The 13,692-nt window shown below is 39.5% G+C and overlaps 1 pseudogene; it reads left to right on the forward strand.

Annotated features, from left to right (window-relative positions):
• Positions 1 to 1,288: 1,288 nt before the first annotated feature.
• Positions 1,289 to 10,749, forward strand: LOC145016725 (uncharacterized; annotated as a pseudogene).
• The last annotated feature ends 2,943 nt before the right edge of the window (positions 10,750 to 13,692 follow it).

Here is a 13,692-nt window from a genome sequence, read left to right on the forward strand (position 1 = left end):
ACCAAACAAAGCTTAAAACGTTACCCGACCATCTGGAGTATGCCTTTCTAGAAGAAGGAAATCAGAAGCCAGTAATCATAGCCTCGGATCTATCAAAGAAGGAAAAGGAGGAACTTGTACACGTGCTGAAGAAACGGAAACGAGCCATCGCATGGAGCATCTCCGACATCAAGGGAATAAGCCCATCCTACTGCTCTCACAAAATCAATCTAGAAGAAGGAGCAAGGCTGGTGGTGCAACACCAAAGAAGATTGAACCCGAACATGCAAGAAGTCGTCAAGAAGGAGGTGGTCAAACTCTTAGATGCAGGAATCATCTACTCCATTTCCGATAGTCCATGGGTGATCCATGCATGGATCATGAAAGCCCAAAATGTGATGGATTAGTGATTACTAGTGGGCTAGAAGGTGGTTTAGGCTCAATGGTTGGGTTGTGCATGGTAACCCACAAATTGAATTAAGGTTGCATGAAGACTAGGGCAACATTTTTAAGGCTTCATAAGTGCTAAAAACGTTACTATTTGCTTCATAAAGCCTCCTAGCCGTTTTTTACACTCTTTGGTGGATTAGGGTTACACTTTAATGCTTATGATGACTCCTTAATGCTTCTTATGGCTCCTTAAGCAAGCATAGCCGTTTTTGTTTTCATTCACAAATCTCATGGACGTTTTTTTTGTGTTCTTTCAAGAGTTACCTTAATTTCTATTTACTAGTTTTAATGAATAATTGGTTGGTTGGCTTGTAACCACCAAATTTGTAATAAAGGCTTCATATAAAGCCAAATTATGCATGGAAAAAGTAATGCACGAATTTTAATCAAAGAACCATTATTTTCAGTTTGAATTATTGTTATAATTCTTAAATTATCTTGTTGGGACGTGTTCTTGACTTGATATGAACTCAATCCAATAGGTCTTGGATTGTTATCATCGGTATACAACTTAATAGGTCTTTAGTTGTTACTATACTAATCTATCTATTTCTTTCCATTCACATATCATTTGTGGTTGCTATTCTCTCTTAATTTACCTAAACACTACCCTACTCACTAAATCAAGCCCATACACGCATCATAAGTGGTATCAGAGCGCAGAATGGATTTTGATGATCAAGAGTTCCTACAAAATCTTTGAGAAGCATTAAGAAACATCCAAGAAGGTGGAAATCGAAGGCAACCCCGCCGTGGCGAACATAGGGTTGTGGAAGAATTCAAGGTGTCTAAATTGCTTGACTTTGTTGGTGGAACTGATCCTGAACGCTACTTGGAGTGGGAAAAGAAGATTGAAAGAATGTTTGAGTACAAAGAAGTGGATGACGAAAAAAGCTGCAAGTATGCCATTCTCAAGCTAAGTGGTGGTGCTTCATTGTGGTTTGAAGGGCTTAAGGCCAAGAGAACCCGTGAAGGCAAAGAAAAAATTTGTTCTTGGCTTTCTCTAAAACGAAAGCTAAGAAAGAGATATGTTCCTTCTACTCATAGAATGGCCACTTACAAGAAGATTGCTGATTTGAGGCAAGGAAAAATGAGTGTTGGAGAATACATTGATGAATTTGAGAAGTTGTCCTTGATGGGGGATATTGAAGAAATTGAAGAACAAAAAATGACTAGTTTTCTAAAAGGGTTGAACTACAACATTGCCAATGTTGTGGAGTTATATCCTTATGCTGATTTTGGAACTCTTTGTGGTTTGTGTTTGAAGTTAGAGGGGCAAGCCAAAGCACGTTATGGTGGGAGTTCAAGTTCAAGTCTCGAAAGTCCCAAGTCAAAGTCGTGGTCCAAGCCCGAGTCTAGCAATAGACAAAATTCTGTTTCTACTCCTTCTGGTTCTAGTAGTGTTCCCGTTGCTCCTAAACTTACTAGTGGTACCAAAGAAACTGGTTTGGCAAAAATTAGATGTTTCAAGTGTCAAGGTTTTGGTCATTACCAAAATGCTTGTCCAAACAAAAGGGTGGTGACTTTAAGGGAGGCCATTGAATGTCGTGAAGAGTTGGAGGAAGAAGAGAGGTTGGCGAGTATTTTTTTATGATACACAATAAGAAGAGGAAGAAGAGGAGGAGGTAGAGTATGAAGCACCAGTGTATGCTACAGTTTTGGTGCTTAGAACCCTTAAAACTCAAGGGGTTCAAACCATGGCTGATGTGGATCAACGAGAGCAATTGGTTCACACCAAATGTTTGGTTAAAGACAAGTGGTGTAGTTTGATTATTGATGGTGGAAGTTGTACTAATGTTGCTTCTAATGAAATGGTGACCAAATTGGGTTTGTCTACTACAAACCACCCAAAACCATATGTTCTTCATTGGTTGGATGATGGAAGCAAAATAAAGGTGACAAAACAGGTTAGAGTTGGTCTAACTATGGGGTCTTATGAAGATGAAGTGTTGTGTGATGTTATTCCTATGGATGCATGTCATATTTTGTTGGAGCGTCCTTGGCAATTTGATAGGGACGTGTTACATAAAGGGAGGAGCAATGAATATGAGTTGAAACACAATAATAAAAAAATTGTGTTAAAACCCATGTCCCCAACGGCCATAAGGTCCATGATTTCTAAACAAGTAAAAAAACCTAATCTTTCTATGTTTGCTAGTGAAAGGGAGGTGGAGCAAGTTCTTGACAAAGGTGATGTTATTTACATGCTTGTGGCCAAAGAGCATGCAAAGGTGGAGAAGATGGTGCATGGAGAAAACACTATTGTTGATTTGCTTTTGGAGTTTCAAGATGTGTTTCCAAGCGAATTACCACCAGGTTAGCCTCCAATCCGCGGTATCGAACACCAAATTGACCTTATTTCGGGTGCTCCTTTGCCTAATAAAGCTGCCTATAGATGTAATCCGGAGGTGACAAAAGAGTTGCAAAAACAAATTGATGAACTCATGAAAATGGGTTATGTTCGTGAAAGCCTAAGTCCTTGTGTTGTTCCAGTTTTCTTGGTTCCAAAAAAAGATGGTTCTTGGAGGATGTGTGTTGATAGTAGGGCTGTTAATAACATCACCATAAAATACCGATTTCCTATTCCTAGAGTTGATGATTTGTTGGACGAGTTGCATGGTTCTATTGTGTTCTCAAAAATTGATTTGAGAACTGGTTACCATCAAATTCGTATGCGTGAAGGGGATGAATGGAAAACAGCCTTTAAAACTAAACATGGCTTGTATGAATGGACCGTGATGCCTTTCGGTCTAACTAACACACCTATCACTTTCATGCGACTAATGAATGAAGTGCTAAAATCTTTTTTGGGCAGGTTTGTGGTTGTGTACGTTGATGATATCTTGGTATATAGCAAGAGCTTGGAGGATCATTTGGTGCACTTAAAACAGGTTTTCGAGACGCTTAGAGCTCAAAAACTCTATGGAAAGCAAGAAAAATGTTCGTTTTTAGTGGAAGAAGTGGCATTTTTGGGTTTTGTGGTTTCAAAAAATGGCGTGTCCGTAGACCCATACAAAATTGAAGCAATCAAGTCATGTCCTATTCCTACTAACATTTCTGAAGTTAGATCATTTCATGGTCTTGCTTCTTTCTATAGAAGATTTGTTCGTGATTTTAGCACCATTGCAAGTCCCATGACAGGTTGTTTGAAGAAAGGAGTCTTTGCATGGGGAGAAGAAGCTCAAAAGGCATTTGAGAAACTCAAGGCATTATTGTGTGATGCTCCTATTTTAGCTCTTCCAGATTTTTCTCAACCATTTGAAGTGGAGTGTGATGCAAGTGGAGTTGGTATTGGGGATGTTTTGATCCAATCCAAACGTCCTATTGCTTATTTTTCTTAAAAGTTGGGTGGTGCTCGTTTAAATTATTGCACTTATGATAAGGAGTTTTATGCTATTGTTCGTGCTTTAGATCATTGGAGTCATTATTTGCATGCAAATCATTTTATTTTGCATTCTGATCATGAATCCTTGAAGTACATCAATGGGTAACAAAAGTTGAGCACAAGACATGCAAAGTGGGTGGGGTTCTTGCAATCCTTTCATTTTTCATGCAAATACAAGGATGGCAAAAGCAATGTGGTGGTTGATGCACTCTCGAGGCGTTACTCATTATTGGTGACTTTGGATGTTCGTTTCTTGGGATTTCAAACTCTAAAGGACCATTATCAATATGATAGGGACTTTGGAGATATGTTTTTGAAATGTGCAGGTGGTCCTAATGGTGAATTTGTGATTCAAGATGGCTTTCTATTCAAAGGCAATCGCCTTTGTGTCCCAAAACATGCAATACGGGAGTTGTTGATTCGTGAAGCTCATGGCGGTGGTTTGGCTGGTCATTTTGGCATTACCAAAACTTTGCAGGTGCTTAAAGAACATTTCTTTTGGCCGAAGATGTTGGGGGATGTAACCAACATAGTGGGCAAGTGTGTTACATGTCATATGGCGAAAACAACTTTCAAGCATGGTGTTTACACTCCTTTGCCGGTTCCTATTCATCCTTGGGAAGATGTGTCCATGGATTTCATTATGGCTTTGCCTAGAACTCAAAGGGGGAAGGATTCCATTATGGTGGTGGTGGATAGGTTTTCAAAAATGGCTCACTTTGTGCCATGTCATAAAACCAATGATGCATCTAATGTGGCTGATTTGTATTTTAAAGAGGTGGTTCGTTTGCATGGTATTCCTAAAACAATTGTTTCTGATAGGGATTCCAAATTTCTAAGTTACTTTTGGAACACTTTATGGAGGAAAGTGGGTACTAAGTTACTTTTTAGTACATCCCATCATCCACAAACGGATGGGCAAACGGAGGTTACTAATAGAACTTTGGGTGCTTTGTTGAGAGGGTTGGTTAGCAAAACTCAAAAAGATTGGGACATCAAACTTGCACATGTTGAATTTGCCTATAATCGTTCTCCTACTTATGCTACAGGTCACTCTCCTTTTGAGGTGGTGTATGGTGTGAATCCTTACATGCCTTTGGATTTGATTCCATTGCCAAAGGATGAATTGGTTCACAAGGATGCTAATGACAAGTTGAAGGCCATGATGAAACTACACCAACAAGTTCGTGAGAAGATTGAAGCTGTGAATGAGTTGTACAAACAGCAGTCAAACAAGCATAGGAAACCACGTGTCTTTCAAGATGGTGACTTGGTGTGGGTGCATATGAGGAAAGAACGTTTTCCTAACAAAAGGAAAAACAAGTTAATGCCAAGAGCCGAATGTCCTTATAAAGTGGTGTCGCGTGTCAATGATAATGCTTACAAGGTAGATTTAGGAGGAGACCATGGAGTGCATGCTACCTTTAATGTGGGAGATCTTTCACCTTATCTTGATGATGATGGACTTGATGAATTGAGGTCAATTCCTTTCAAAGGGGGAGGGGATGATCCATGCATGGATCATGAAAGCCCAAAATATGATGGATTAGTGATTACTAGTGGGCTAGAAGGTGGTTTGGGCTCAATGGTTGGGTTGTGCATGGTAACCCACAAATTGAATTAAGGTTGCATGAAGACTAGGGCAACATTTTTAAGGCTTCATAAGTGCTAAAAACGTTACTATTTGCTTCATAAAGCCTCCTAGCCGTTTTTGACACTCTTTGGTGGATTAGGGTTACACTTTAATGCTTATGATGACTCCTTAATGCTTCTTATGGCTCCTTAAGCAAGCATAGCCGTTTTTTTTCATTCACAAGTCTCATGGACGTTTTTTTGTGTTCTTTCAAGAGTTACCTTAATTTCTATTTACTAGTTTTAATGAATAATTGGTTGGTTGGCTTGTAACCACCAAATTTGTAATAAAGGCTTCATATAAAGCCAAATTATGCATGGAAAAAGTAATGCACGAATTTTAATCAAAGAACCATTATTTTCACTTTGAATTATTGTTATAATTCTCAAATTATCTTGTTGGGACGTGTTCTTGACTTGATACGAACTCAATCCAATAGGTCTTGGATTGTTTTCATCGGTATACAACTTAATAGGTCTTGAGTTGTTACTATACTAATCTATCTATTTCTTTCCATTCACATATCATTTGTGGTTGCTATTCTCTCTTAATTTACCTAAACACTACCCTACTCACTAAATCAAGCCCATACACGCATCAATGGGTGAGTCCGGTCCAAGTGGTGCCCAAGAAAGGAGGAATGACGGTCATCACCAACGAAAAGAACGAGTTAATCCCGACGCGAATGGTAACCGGTTGGCAAGTGTGCATCGACTATCGAAAGCTAAACGATGCCACTCGTAAAGACCATTTCCCCCCTTCCTTTCATAGATCAAATGTTAGAGAGATTATTGGGCCATAGCTATTACTGCTTTCTAGATGGGTTTTCAGGGTATTTTCAAATACCCATAGACCCAATGGACCAAGAAAAGACCACATTCACATGCCCAAGTGGGACTTTCGCCTATAGACGCATGCCTTTTGGACTATGCAATGCACCTGCGACATTTCAAAGGTGTATGACCACCATATTCCATGATATGGTGGAAAAGTTCATGGAGGTCTTTATGGATGACTTTTCTGTATTCGGATCTTCTTTCCATGACTGTCTCACAAATCTTGACTCAATGCTTGCTAGGTGTGAGAAAACCGACTTGGTCCTAAATTGGGAAAAATGTCACTTCATGGTCAAGGAGGGTATAGTTTTGGGACACAAAGCCTCTAAAAAGGGAATTGAGGTGGATCGGGCAAAGATAGACACCATTGCCAAATTACCCCCACCAACTAATGTGAAGGGCATTAGGAGTTTTTTGGGACACGCAGGTTTTTACCGGCGTTTTATAAAGGATTTTTCCAAAATCACGAAACCTCTAACACAACTATTACTTAAAGATGCACCCTTTAATTTTACTAAAGAGTGTTTAGAGGCATTTGAATTTCTAAAGGAAAAATTAACTAATGCCCCAGATCATTATTGCACCAAATTGGAACTTACCCTTTGAGATCATGTGTGATGCTAGTGACTATGCATTAGGAGCGGTCCTTGGTCAAAGGGTTGATAAGCACTTTCAACCCATCTATTATGCTAGTAAGACCTTAAACCCCGCCCAAGAGAATTACACTACTACTGAAAAAGAATTGTTAGCTGTGGTTTATGCTTTTGACAAATTTCGCCCTTACTTGGTTTTATCTAAAACCACTGTTTTTACTGACCACTCGGCTATCAAGTATTTGTTTTCCAAACATGATGCTAAGCCAAGACTGATATGATGGGTGCTGCTTCTTCAAGAATTCGATATAGAGATACGAGACAAGAAAGGAATGGAGAATGTAGCGGCCGGTCATTTATCTAGGCTCGAGAACCCGCAATTGCAAGAAGATAAGGATGGAGACGACTTTCCGGATGAATACATTATGGTGTCCGTGGGAGAGGAGCCATGGTTCGCAGACATAGCTAACTATTTAGCTACAAATTACATCCCGAAGGATTATAGTAGTCAACAAAAGAAGAAATTCTTTGCGGAGATCAAATATTAGTTTTGGGACGATCCATACCTCTTCCGAAGCTGTGCGGATGGAATTATAAGAAGATGTGTGTTCGGGAAGGAAAGCTAAAGAATATTAGAACATTGCCATAGCGGGCCCACGGGAGGACATCATGGAGCACACTATACTGCAAAGAAGATCTTTGACATTGGGTTCTATTGGCCTACAATCTTTAAAGATGCAGCCCAATATGTCAAAGAATGTGATGCTTGTCAAAGGGTGGGAAACATTTCATCTCGAAATGAAATGCCACAACATAGAATCCAAGTGTGTGAGGTGTTCGACGTATGGGGCATTGACTTCATGGGACCTTTTCCCACATCCAAAGGAAACAAGTACATACTAGTGGCGGTCGATTATGTCTCAAAATGGGCGGAGGCGCAGGCTTTACCAACAAATGACGGACGGGTAGTGGTACGATTCTAGAAGAAACTATTCTCACGGTTTGGTGTTCCGAAGGCCCTAATCAGTGACCGAGGCACACATTTTGCCAATGATCAATTGGAAAAGGTGCTCAAGAAATATGGGGTTACCCATAAGTTCTCCACGTCATACCACCCACAAACTAGTGGACAAATTGAAGTGACTAATCGAGCCTTGAAGCGTGTTTTAGAGAAATCGGTGGGAAGCAACCGCAAGGAATGGTCGGATAAATTGGATGACGCGCTATGGGCATTTCGTACCGCTTTCAAAACACCTATTGGTACTACACCATATAGGTTAGTTTATGGAAAGCAATGCCATTTACAGGTCGAGATCGAGCATAAGGCATATTGGGCTTTAAAGAGGTGCAACTTCGATATAGAAGAATTGAAGACCAACCAGTTGATGCAAATGAATGCCCTTGAAGAACTCAGAAATGATGCTTATTCTAGTTCGTGGCTCTATAAAGAAAAGACCAAGAGATGGCATGATAAAAGAATCAAGAGTAAAGACATTCATGAAGGCCAAAAAGTATTGCCTTTTAATTCTCGATTAAAACTTTTCTCAGGCAAACTCAAATCAAGGTGGGATGGTCCCTTTTTGGTCAAGACGGTGTTTCCACACGGGGCTATAGAGTTGATCTCAAGAGACGGCACACCATTCAAAGTCAATCGTCATAGAGTAAAGAAATATGAAGAAGGTGTCCCCCGGAATGAAGGATTGGAGGAGTTGCTACTGTGCGGGATTGCAAATACGTAGACGGGACGGAGTCCAGCTAATGACTCCATCAAAAGAAGCGCTTCTCGGGAGGCAACCCGAGTTTCAAGTTTGCATTTTCTTTCCTTTTCTTTATTTTTCATTTTGTTTTTTTTTCATTCTTCTTCATTTATTTATTGTCTCTAAATGCTTGAGGACAAGCTATGCTTAGAGTGTGGGGTGGATGGGCTAAACAAATGGCTTGATACATTAAATTTTTCCAAAATACAATTTTTTTCAACCTGTGACATCTACTCGGCGAGTATATCGATTATACTCGGCGAGTAAGTGCCCGATTGCAACCAAACATTGATAATGCGCGCGTCTACTCGGCGAGTAGACCCATTCTACTCGGCGAGTAGCCGGTTCAAACCCAGTAAAATAAAGCCTGTAAAAAACGTTATTATTCACCATTTCATCCCATTACTCGCCGAGCACTTTCTCTCAGCCACCTCTCTAAGCACTTTTCAAGATCTCTCCAATTTTCTACTTGTTTCTCTTCATTCAAGCAACAAAGTAACATCTTTACCCTTTAATTTCATGAAAGGTTCAATTTTTATCACAGATCTGCCCAGATTTGATGTGATTTCGGATTTGGGGAGTTTTTCTCAAATTCTAGGGTTTTGATTTAGTCATGAATTAGATGTTGTTAGGCGTAATTTCTTCAAGATCTATGGTTGATAAGTAATTACAACAAAAACCTATGAACAATTTGGAATATTGCATAGATTACACAGATCCGATCTCAAGGAGTTCATACTACTCGCCGAGTAGGTTCGTGTACTCGGCGAGTAGGTCACAGTCAGATCATATATTTTCTTGTTTTAATTACTGGGTGTTGTCTGTTGTTGTGTTCTTGATATGTGTATGCAGGTAGCATGGCAAGAAGAGGCCAATCTTCACGTGGGGGAAGCCATGGTGATATGCCATGGTTAGCTTTTCAACAAATCACCTCCAAATCATCCAAAACACGAGCTCTAAACAGATTGGAAGCACTTCGACAGAAAGAAATCCACCTTCCAAATGCAGTGGATTGGGGATGGATGGGCAATGTTGGCTTGGAAGAAGAACTCACCCCATACTTGGTGAAAGATTGTAATTTGGGCTATGCCAACATCACTTGTGATGGTTGGTTGCAGTTGTTCAAAATCCAAGAGTCGGTATACGCGGAGTTGTGTTGGGAATTCTTTGCTACCATCTCATTCCGAGGTGGTAGTGAGTTTTACAATCCTAACACGATCTTGTTCTCTTTGGGTGGGGAGCTGCGACAATGCAGCATGGTCGACTTCTCTTGGCGGTTGGGTATTTATGACCAAGACATGGCGATGACGGATTATTTTGAAGCCTTCTTGGAAAATACCTACAAAGAACTTCCCGAGGAGGTGGTGGCATCTACATGGTGGAGTACAATTGCTAACCGAGTCTACATACCTTCCACTGCACAAGAAGGTCACATCCGTTCTCCGATCCACCGACTCATTCACCGGTTCGTAGCAAGCACGATCAACATGCGGAAGGATGGGGACAAAGTTCCCATCCTTGACATCTTCTACTTGTGGAGTATCATCACTCCAGATGTTTTCTGCAACCTTCCTTACTGCATTGCCAAATTTCTTGTGAGGGGGCGGTCAAAAAGAAGATAAATTCGAAGATAAATGGGGGCATGTTCATTACCCGACTTGCCAAATCATTTGGGATCTTGGATTTGCCACAAGCTCAAGCACTAACGATTATCCACCCTCCTCCGTTCAACACTGCACTTTATAGGAGGGCGCGGATAGTTGAAAATTTTGGTGATTCCTTTACTATTCTGAATGAAGATGAGCCGGCGGTCCCCGAGGAGCCGGGAAGGCGGGTTCGGCCAAGGAGCGAACGGGTGCGGGAAGAACCACCAGTTATTCCGGTGGAGGATAATGATGGTTGGAACCAAGTAGAGTATCAACACTACTTGGATGATATTGGGCGAGGGGTTAACTACACTAATCAATCCTTCGAGTATCTTTTCCAACAAATGCACATTGCCCCGAGACCTAGACCCGGCTACCCTTATATCATGGATTGGGACGAGAGGATGCGAAGAAGGGATGGAGAGGGAGGAAGTGGAGCAGGAGGAGCTGGAATGGAAGAGGAAGATTGAAGACTTTGCTTTGTTTTTTTTTATTTATGATGTTTTGTTCTAAGACAATTGTTGACATTTTGGATTTTGTTATGGTGGTTGAAATATTAGTGTCACTGTTAGTTTTCTTTTCAGGTATTGAAGATAGGAAGCATGCTAATTAGGAAGGGTCAAGAGAGGAATGAGAGACTTTTTGAGTGATTATGGAGTCTTGTTCCTAGGATTGAGTCCGTACGAGTCAAGAGTCTTATGGAGTGTTGCTGCTTAGGAAATTCGAGTGAGAGTACATTTATATTTCCATTTCAACACCAAAGACAAGAGATACAGCAGTTAAAAGAGATCTGGAATATACGCCCTACTCACCGAGTGCACTAACACTACTCGGCGAGTACATATGCTTTTACACGAAATGCATCGCCATCGAGTTCTACTCGCCGATTCTTCGAGCCTACTCGCCGAGTAGCCTGCTGCATGAGGAGTTTCTGAATTACTCTGGCTATTTTTACTGCAACATTCATACACTCTTTATGAATTACTACTGAGGATTTTCCAACAACCCAGTTCCTTGGAGTTTTCAAGCTATCAACCACACGAGACGTATGACACCCGTGCCATGGATGAGCTGTTCCCATGGCTAAATTCAGTAGAAGAAGGAGCTGAAGAGGAGAGTGTCAACCTAGCGACTGCTACCCCAGGGGAGTTTGTTCCAACTTTCTCTTTATTTGCATTTTTAGTTGGTATAATATGCAATGAGGGCATTGCATAAAATAAGTGTGGGGTAGGGGGTTAGTCACATCTTAGAACACTTAGAATCTTAATTTAGGCTAATTTTTTAAAAAAATTTAGGCTAAATTGTTGCATACTTATCCGTCTTGAATCAGCAGTCGTATTTATCTTCTGGAACATCCTCGTGTACTCGCCGAGTAGGGTCGACCTACTCGCCGAGTAGATCACCTTTTCCACTCTTTGATCTTCAATTGCTTCCCTTTTCTCCCTTTTACTTCCAAGCATATCTTTTGGACTGAAAACAAAATTCACAACATTTTAAGTACCTTTTCGATACCACTATGGAGCTCTTTGAATTCTTCACTTTCTTGATATTTGATCTTTGATATCTTTGAATTCACCACCTTGTCTTGATTGATTTTTGGTATCTTCAACTTTTTGGATTTCACATAATTAATCAAAAATGCTTAGGTCTTAATTTAGAAAATTTTGGTAAAAAAATTAGGATTCCATGTTAGAATTGTGTTAATAATTGCATGAAAACCCAAATGTTTAGTTGAGCCTATATACGTTCTAGTGCATTTGTGGCTTCCTTATTTCAGTGAAATCATGAGACAAAAACACGACCTTGCTCAGCTTGAGGGATGCAATATGTTTAGCAGCCTAAACCTGAAATGTATCCAGGAAAGTTTTTATCATTAGCCAATAAAGGTTGAGATTGAGCGCCCCTGCTTAAGCATGTAGGAATTTGAGTGAAAAAAAATTGAGAAATACATGAAAAAAAAAGAAAAGAATTACTAGAAAAAGTTATAAGAATTTTGGAGCAAATGAAGTAAAGACCTAAAGATCAAAATTCCAAGAAATCCAAAAAGTTAAAGATACCAAAAATCAATCAAGACAAGGTGGTGAATTCAAAGATATCAAAGATCAAATATCAAGAAAGTGAAGAATTCAAAGAGCTCCATAGTGGTATTCAAAAGTTGTAATTCTAGAATATGTATGCTTGGGTTGCTCAATTAAAAATACCTTGAGGATAAAGAGATTTTCTGAGGATGGATTCAGAGGGTTGCATAAAATGAGCATAGTTCGGGGTGAGTGGGCGAATGTTTATGAGGATTGTGAGTATTTGAAGTATGGGGGGTTTTTAGGAATTCTAGACACAAATGCATGCGTTGCGGTCTTGGCATAATGGCTGGGTTGGATTGGAGTTATTATATGTGATTCTAATATGTTTAAAATTTAGTTTTGCTTGGGGGCAAGCAAAAGTCAAGTGTGGGGTATTTTGATATGTGCATAATTAGTTAATTATTTAGCATATATTCTTAGGTATTTTTGATTAATTATGTGAATAATGTGGACAAAAGGTACTTAAAATGTTGTGAATTTTCTTTTCAGTCCAAAAGATATGCTTGGTGTCGCACCCCCAAACCAAGGATGGCGGAAACGTCCGAGGGTGGAGGACTTCATGTAGAGTATCACAACAATGAGTATAATAGTGCTCAAAGTAAATACAACCAACACAAATATAATTGAAAATGTTACATCGAAGCACATGTTTACATGATTCACATCAGTTACATTATAATACGAAATGAACTGTTTGACGATTTATCGTCCCATCCTCAAAACGTTGTTGATTTCCTGTTTTCACTGAATTCCTGAGAATACAAGTAGTTTTGAAAAGTGTCAACACAAAGGTTGGTGAGTTCATAAGAGATTTCGTTAGAAAAGTAAATCGTTTTCCTCGAAAAAGCGTTAGAGTATGTATCCAGAAAATCCGATATTTTCTTTAAAACCTGTGTAATGTCGTCTTATGACTGAAGACCAAAATGTATAAGTAACCCTTCTTATTAGTAGAAAATGTTATGTATTTAAATGGACATGGACACTTTTGAATTAAACGAAATTTCTGTTCGTTCTCATGTTTGTTAATACATTATATATATGTAGTCCTAAATTAGAGGACCGAGTAATAACAAGTATTGACCATACTTAAAAGTATAAATGCGGTTTCAAATGATGTGTAGTCGTAACTACCAAAACCAAAAGTGTACAGTAATATCTGTACTCATAGAGATAAAAAGGTGATTTTAAATCGACATAAAACTCGTTTAGGTTTTAAAAATAAAATCCCGCAAACTTATGGATTGTTATATCCCTATGTGAGTCGATATAATCATACTATGACTATGTGAACCTGCCACGACATTCTCAGTGTCGCGAAAAATAAAATGACAT

This window comes from Lactuca saligna, chromosome 9 (assembly GCF_052625555.1).
Source record: "Lactuca saligna cultivar CGN05327 chromosome 9, ASM5262555v1, whole genome shotgun sequence".
Lineage (NCBI taxonomy): Eukaryota > Viridiplantae > Streptophyta > Magnoliopsida > Asterales > Asteraceae > Lactuca > Lactuca saligna.